Source organism: Pogoniulus pusillus, chromosome 1, assembly GCF_015220805.1.
Source record: "Pogoniulus pusillus isolate bPogPus1 chromosome 1, bPogPus1.pri, whole genome shotgun sequence".
In the NCBI taxonomy this organism is placed as follows: Eukaryota; Metazoa; Chordata; class Aves; order Piciformes; family Lybiidae; genus Pogoniulus; species Pogoniulus pusillus.
Window position 1 is genome coordinate 22,990,162 of NC_087264.1, and position 8,043 is coordinate 22,998,204.

An 8,043-nucleotide genomic window follows, 5' to 3' on the forward strand; every position below is an offset into this window, starting at 1 on the left:
TGCAGACAGCAGTGAGGTCTCCCCTGAGCCTCCTCTTCTGCAGGCTGTACACTCTCAGTGCCGTCAGCCTCTCCTCATAGGGTTTGTGTTCCAGGCCCCTCACCAGCTTTGTTGCCCTTCTCTGGACATGTTCCAGTACCTCAACTTATCTCTTGAATTGAGTAGCCCAGAACTGGACACAGGACTCAAGGTGTGGCCTGACCAGTGTTGAGTACAGGGGAAGAATAACCTCCAAGCAGCAAATGGAAGAGTTATGAAAATAGAATTATTTACATGAGAAAAATATATTGACATATACAAACTTGAGTCTACATTACCTCTTCCAAGTCAATGACCTTCAGTACATAATGCTAACCTTTACTTTCCTTTTTTACTACTTCTACATCACATACTCCTGTGGGCCATTGAAAAATGCCCAACAGCCCTCCACAGCCGGAATAATTCCTGCAGACCTTAAGGAAGCCAAATTGATCTACGATATAAATATTTTTATTTACATTTCTAAATAAGTTCATATCTTTTGAAAAGGAATTTTAACAAAAAAAACCAAAAACTACTATCATTACCAGAACTGCAGGATTTAGCAGTGGATGATCAATTTTGCTGTATAGAATAAGGTGCTGGTAATGATAGTTGTTTTATTTGGCTGCCTAGAATAAGGTGCTGGTGACCACAGCAGTTCTAGGCTTTATTTTGCTATTGAGAATAAGGTGCTGGGGACCATAGCAATTTTAGGTTTTATTTTGCTCTCTAGAATAACGTGCTAAGGACCACAGCAGTTTTAGGGTTTATTTTGCTGTCTAGAATAAGGCGCTGGGAACCATAGCAGTTTTAGGATCTATTTTGCTGCCTAGAATAAGGTGCTGGGGACAACAGCAGTTTCACGTTTTATTTTGCTGTCTAGAATAAGGTGATGGGGACCATAGCAGTTTCAGGGTTTATTTTGCTCTGTAGAACAAGCTGCTGGTGAACATAGCAGTTTTAGGGTTTATTCTGCTGTCTAGAATAAGGTCCTGGTAATGATAGTGGTTTTTATTCGTCTGTTTAGAATAAGATGCTGGTGACCATAGCAGTTTTAGGTTTTATTTTGTTCCCTAGAATAAGGTGCTGGTGGTCACAGCAGTTTTAGGGTTTATTTTGCTGTCTAGAACAAGGTGATGGTGACCATAGCAGTTTTAGGGTTTATTTTGCTCTCTAGAATAAGGTGCTGGTGGCCACAGCAGTTTTAGGTTTTAGCACAGAATATTCCTTTCCAAATCAGCAGCTTTAGGTTCTAGCATAGAATATTCCATTCTAAACCAGCAGCTTTAGGTTCTAGCGTAGAATATTCCATTCCAAACCAGCAGCTTTAGGTTCTAGCGTAGAATATTCCATTCCAAACCAGCAGCTTTAGGTTCTAGTGTAGAATATTCCATTCCAAACCAGCAGCTTTAGGTTCTAGCGTAGAATCCTACATACCAAACCAGCAGCTTCAGGTTCTAGTGTAGAATATTTACTGTAGAACCAGCAGCTTTAGGTTCTGGCGTAGAATGTTACATTCCAAACCAGCAGCTTCAGATTTTAGCATAGAATATTCCATTCCAAACCAGCAGCTTTAGGTTTTAGCATAGAATGTTCCATTCCAAGCCAGCAGCTTCAGATTTTAGCATAGAATATTCTATTCCAAAGCAGTTATTTTCAGGTTTTAGTGTAGAATATTCTATTCTACACTCTAAAACTACTCTCATTACCAGTACCTTATTAAAGACAGCAAAATTTATCACCCACTGCTATTCTATACACTTGCAAGGCAACATGACACACATTGGAAGAATGCAAAATGTGAAAGGATTGCTTTGAAAAGAAGTAATTGCTCATTTATTAGCACTCTGAACTCTGTATTGTTTTTTTCACCGTAATGTTAATTAAATATAACATTCTAGGACTCTAGTTCACAAAGCTCTGCAGTATAGATATTTGATGCTTTATTAAACTGCCTGCAATACTAAGCATCAGTTAAGCTTTTAATACGTTAAATACTCCTTTGGTTTGGGGTTGGATTTTTTTTTTTGCATGTGGCAGGTTGGAAAACTGTTTAGATGTGCACAAACCAGGCAGACTTTGGAGTGTTGGACATCAGTACTGTAGTGACAGCTCTAAAATGGTTATAGTTAAAAACAACCAAACAAAACAACAAATGATGTAAGGTTTCTGAAAGTTCAGAGGACAGCTTAAAACCCAAAGACCGCAGGCTCAGTCTAATTAAAGAGGCTTCAAAGGTATCCTATTTTTAGCAACATCAGGAAAAACATCTCAATCCTCCAAAAAAGATAGGCAGGTCCCATCACAGCAGACCAAGCTGTGCACTGAAGCAGCAGAATAGACACTTGGAAAAAGACCACCGCCAGTCACTGCTTAAAGTTTGATTGCAGCCATCGATTTATCATCACTTACGTAGATTACAAGTCATTTGCTCTACGGAGTGAACTACGGAGCCAGTTTGTGTCCAAATAATTCTATAATAGAGGCTTTAAGAATTACCTTTTTAGAGAAGAAGCCCTCCCAGCACTAGCTGGCATTTACCCCTCTAATATTCCTCTTTCTTTTCCTCAGGGATCAGTCTCACATGAGACACCCAAGAATGTTATTTTAGATATTTTTTAAATATCAGCGGTTTTTAAAAAGCCCAATGCAAGCCACCACAGCTTTCTTCTGCAGTCTTGTCTTAAAAGCTCAGTGTTCTCTGTTGCTTGCCTGTTGAGCATCTACCACAACGCAGCCTCCGCGAGTAAAGCACCAGCACCAGAACCCTAATCAGCAGAGTCCTACGAAGTACTCCTGTGCCAGTACGTGCGTTAACTATTGCTGATTACAAAATACACTGGAAGGGTCTCATGTTCCACCTACTTCACTTGACCCCGCAAAAGGTTCATAAATCAATAAGAAACAATCTCCTTATAGAGGCACCACTTCTAAAGAGAGAGCTGCCAGAAGATGCGAAGTGCAGAGCTGTGGGAATCCTCAAGTTTCTCCCCTCAATAAAACACAAATGCCCTCCCCCGCAACCAGGCAGAGAAAGCGCACGGCCAAATACCGGAGGGTTTCCTTCCAACTTCTAGGCTCAACCTCGCAACGCCTGCCCGGGAGGCACCCCGGAGGGAGAGGAGCCGAAGGACTGGTTCTCGGGAGGCCGACGGCTCGCCCCCAACCCCCACGCCCCCGGCAGCGGCGCCGGTTCCGGGCGCCCCGCGGGGCAAGCACCTGTAGCCGTAGCAGCTCGGGCCGCCCCTCCCGACCGGGGCACAGCCCGGGCCGTCGCTCGATGGGGATAAGGAACCGATGTGGGGTCCCACGACAGCAGCCGAGCTTTGTTCAGTCTCACTGTCCCGCCCGGCCCTGGCTGACCGGCCAGACCCCCAGGCCTGTGCGGGCGCCGTGGCCGCGGGGAAGTCTACCCGGCGAGCCAAGACTGGCGGCTCCGCGGAGGGACCTGTTGCTCGTACGCCGGGCGCGGGAACAGGGGCTGGCACTCACCGTCCTTTCCTCGCCGCCGCTGACACGCTCCGGCCCAGCCACCGAGCTGGAAGTCAGGGTCGCCCACAAGCCCGCAGCGTCTCCCCTCCAACACCGCTGAGGCACCCGGCCACAGCCCCCGCAGAGCTGCGCAGCCGCCGCCAAGCCCGTCCCGGCCCTGCCCCCGCGCCCGCTTCCAGTGCCGGCCGCCAGGCCCCGCCCCACCGGGGTTGGCCGCGCCGCGCAGGCGCGGGGTAGCTCCGGCAGCCGCGCCGGGTCCGCGCCGGTCGCCGGACTGCGCGGGGGCGGGGCGAGACTGCGCGCCCCCTACCGGCCGGGCGGGGCTGGGCTGTCCGCGTTGTTGGGGCAGGGGTCGCCTGTCGGTGGTTTCGTGGCGCGCCTTAGCGCTCGGTGCGGGGGGCGGCGGAGGAGGTGACGGAGCGCATGGCAGTGTTTCCGGAGCTCAGTTTTCCCGCCACTGTGTCCCGTCTCTGCCACACTGCTCACTGCGCTCCAGAGGGGCTCCTTTATCTGCTCTGAGCTGAGTGTCCGCTCGGACGGCGACCTGCTGCTTTTCCCTCTCCCACCTCCAGCTGCTTCCTGCCCACTTGTCTGCTGCCTGCTGCAAATGCTGTGACCCTGGGCGCTCCATGCTATGGCAGCCCCTTTCTCCTCCGCTCTCCTCGTCGTTCTCGTACTGCTGTTGCAGCCTCAGCGCAAACCTGGATGGTGCCTAGCCAGGCTGGGGCTTGTGGACAGAGCAACTTTCATCTGAGAGTGCTGCCTGCCTTTGGAACAGTGAAAGTGAGTCTGAGGCACAGAAGGGGCCCACAACACAGCGTCTAGAAGAATACGCAAGGCATTAAAATCACTTTACCAGGTCGTTTGTATCCATGGCTGTGTTTTACAGGCCTAGGGAAACAGATCTTCAACACTGCGACTCAGTTGAAGTTAAAAGCTGCATTCCTGCTCCTGGTTTTTCAGGCTACTCTGCCTAGATCATTGCCTAAGGCATTAAAAGAAGAGTTTCATGCAACAGGACCATCAAAATGGTTTTCAAAGATCACTAACAATTCCTAAAGGGACTCCTCTTTTAGTCCGTCTCTCCTTCCTTCAGCGTACCATTTATACATCTTTATCATTTTCCATGGTGAAATCTAGACACAGGCTTTCATTTTGCCCTACAGCCCAATTTTATAAGTCTCCAAACCAGATCCTGTGGTTTTTTCTTTCCTCACTGGATGGAAAGGCAGCTGGCCATCAGTGACATCTGTCCTGCCCAGATACCTGCAGAGGAAACTCTGAAAGTGTCCCCAGGATCTCCTTGCTTGCTGTTTTTAGGACAGCAGTGCCTTGTAACTGCATTTAACAGCTCCTTCTGATCAATGGCACGACAGCACAATGCTCATCTGGAAGCCAGTGCCAAGTGGTATCCCTCAGGGGTCAGTGCTGGCACCTGTGCTGTTTAACATCTTTGTCTGTGATATGGACAGAGGAATCACTGCACCCTCAGCAAGTCTGCAGATGACACCAAGCTGTGTGGCACAGTCAACTAGCCAGAGGGACTTGGACAGGCTGCAGAGGTGTGCCCAGGCCAACCTCATGACATTCAACAAGACCAAGTGTAAGGTCCTGCACCAGGGTCAGTGCAATCCCAAGCGCAGATCCAGGCTGGATGGGGAATGGAATAGAGCAGTCCTGAGGAACAGGACCTGAGGATCTGCTGGGCTGCAGCAAGAGCAGTGTGGGCAGCAGGGCAAGGGAGGGGATTCTGCCCCTTTACTCTGCTCTCCTCACACCCCATCTGGAGTCCTGTGTGCAGTTATGGAGCCTCCAACACAAGGACATGGAACTGTTGGAGTGAGTCCAGAGGAGGCCACCAAGATGCTGAGAGGGCTGCAGCAGCTCTGCTATGAGGACAGGCTGGGAGAGTTGGGGCTCTGCAGCGTGGAGAAGGATTGGAGGAGATCTTGGAGTGGCCTTCCAGTATCTGAACTGGGCTACAGGAGGTCTGGGGAGGGACTACTGACAAGGTCTTGAAATGCCAGGAAGCAGAGGAATGGGTTTAAAGTGGCAGAGGGGAGATTGAAACTGGATGTTAGGAAGAAGTTGTTTGCAGTGAGGGTGGTGAGACACTGGCACAGGTTGTCTCAGGAGGTTGTGGCTGCTCCCTTCCCTGGAGGTGTTCAAGGCCAGGTTGGATGAGGCTTGAGGGACCTGTTCTAGTAGCAGGTGTCCCTGCCTATGGCAAGGGGGTTGGAACTAGATGAGCTTTGTGGTCCCTTCCAACCCTAAACCATTCTATGATTCTATGATTCAATGATCAATAATGAGAGCCTTTGTACAAAGTGAGCAAAACTGCAGCACCGAAGAAAAAAAAAAGTTGGTGGTGGATTGCAGAGTTATTTTCTTGAGAAATATAAATGTAAGGAAAACAGAGCAAAGGCAGTTTGTGACAGAGCAGCACCAAGCAAAGTTCTGTTCAATTGAAAATGGTGAAAATTCACAGGAGCAATTTTTTAACAATCATTTTTTCCAGAGGACCTGAGAACCACCAAGTACTTTTAAAAAGAAATAGGACACTTGCCTAGAAGATATGGTGACTGCAAAATGTAGCTTTTTTCATCTGCTCACTGTTGTCATCCTCATCCAAACTGATGACTGGTTTGCTAAAAAGAGCCTCCATCCAAGGCTGGGATGATCAGGCAAACATTCCACAAATTCTAATTGCAGCATTGTAGAACCATAGAATCAGTCAGAGTTGGAAGGGACCAAAAGGATCATCTCGTTCCAATCCCACTGCCATGGGCAGGGACACCCTACCCTAGAGCAGGCTGCCCACAGCCTCATCCAACCTGGCCTTAAACACCTCCAGCCATGGGGCCTCAACCACCTCCCTGGGAAACCCATTCCAGCCTCTCACCACTCTCATGCTCAACAACTTCCTCCTCACATCCAGGCTGAATCTCCCCACCTCCAACTTTGCTTCATTCCCCCCAGTCCTCTCACTCCCTAATAGCCTAAAAAGTCCCTCCCCAGCTTTTTTGTAGCCCCCTTCAGATCCTGGAAGGCCACAAGAAGGTCACCTGAGAGCCTCCTCTTCTGCAGCCTGCACAGCCCCAACTCTTTCAGTCTGTGCTCACAGCAGAGCTGCTGCAGCCCTCTGAGCATCCTCCTGGCCCTTCTCTGGACACACTCCAGCATCTCCACATCCCTCTTGTAATGGGGGCTCCAGGCCTGGATGCAGCAGTCCAGATAGGGTATCAGCAGAGCAGAGAAAATCACATTGCCTCTAATTTGCATATTGCCTGGTAGACAATTTTAAGCCAGGATAAGGGAATTTTCTCCATATGCAATTTGTCATAGAACAGAGAAGCATTCACTTCAGCCCTGGTTTCTGTTTCCCTCATTTACTCTCTTATATCTGTGGCTGAAGTTTCTTTTGTTTTTTTTTTGCTAGAAGAGGTTACCAGACCAGGTTAAGACTGAGCTTGGGGTAACCCTTGGACATACCTGCTTAAGGACCTGTTTGTTTCTTTGGCAACCAATCTCCTCCCTCTGGCTTTCACAAACCCTAATATTAGCCCTTGCCCAGCTGGCAAATCCATTCGTAAGATGCTTGAATGAGGCATGCTTGGCTAATTCTATCCAACAGATTAAGATACTCTGTCAGGCCAAGGAGTTATACCTGAAAACATTTCACACTAGAGCACAGGATGAGAACCATTATTTGTAGAGACCCAAGCTGTTGTGTTAACAATTTAAATGGACAGATCTGGTCATTCATTTTGCCTTGTGGGTGCTGTTTGTTGGGGTGCTGTGAGAAAGTCACTGACAGATCGTGCAAATTGTTATCTTCAAATAGAAAGGAACTGAAATGAAATGTTCAAGTGAGACTTTGGTGAACTTGAACCTCAGAACACTTTTATTTTAGTCCTTTTTAAGAAGTGGTTTTACTAACAGGGGTAACAAGAAGGTTTTGGGGCCAGTCTTGTTTAATCTTGTTTAATCAATGACCTGGCTGAGGGGATCGAATGCAGCCTCAGCAAGTTTGCAGATGACACCAAATGAAGCAGAAGTGTCAATCTGCTGGAGGGTAGGAAGGCCCTGCAGAGGGATTTGGACAGGCTGGAGCCATGGGCTGAGGCCAATTGCATGAGGTTTAACAAGGCCAAGTGCCAGATCATGCACTTTGGCCACAACAACCTCCAGCAGCCCTACAGGCTAGGGGAGGAGTGGCTGGAGAGGTGTCTGGAAAGCTGCCTGGCAGAAAGGGACCTGGGGGTGCTGGTGGTCAGCTGGCTGAACACGAGCCAGCAGTGTGCCCAGGTGGCCAAGGCGGCCAACAGCATCCTGGCCTGGATCAGCAATGGTGTGACCAGCAGGAGTAGGGAGTTGCTCGTGTCCCTGTACTCAGCACTCGTGAGCCCACACCTGGAGTACTGTGTCCAGTGTTGGTCAGCACAGTACAGGAGGGACATTGAGGTGCTGGAGCAGGTGCAGAGAGGGGTGATGAGGCTGGGGAGAGGTCTGGCAAACATGGCCTGTGAG

General features: G+C 48.9%; 1 protein-coding gene across 1 annotated transcript in view; it reads right to left on the reverse strand.

Moving 5' to 3' along the window:
• The window catches only part of PALS1 (protein associated with LIN7 1, MAGUK p55 family member), a 72,159-nt gene extending 68,530 nt beyond the window's left edge, over positions 1-3,629 (reverse strand). The window contains exon 1 of the mRNA XM_064144001.1: positions 3,514-3,629. The gene's annotated coding sequence lies outside the window, so the exon portion shown is untranslated. The remainder of the gene's footprint in view (positions 1-3,513) is intronic.
• Between the last annotated feature and the right edge of the window lie 4,414 nt (positions 3,630-8,043).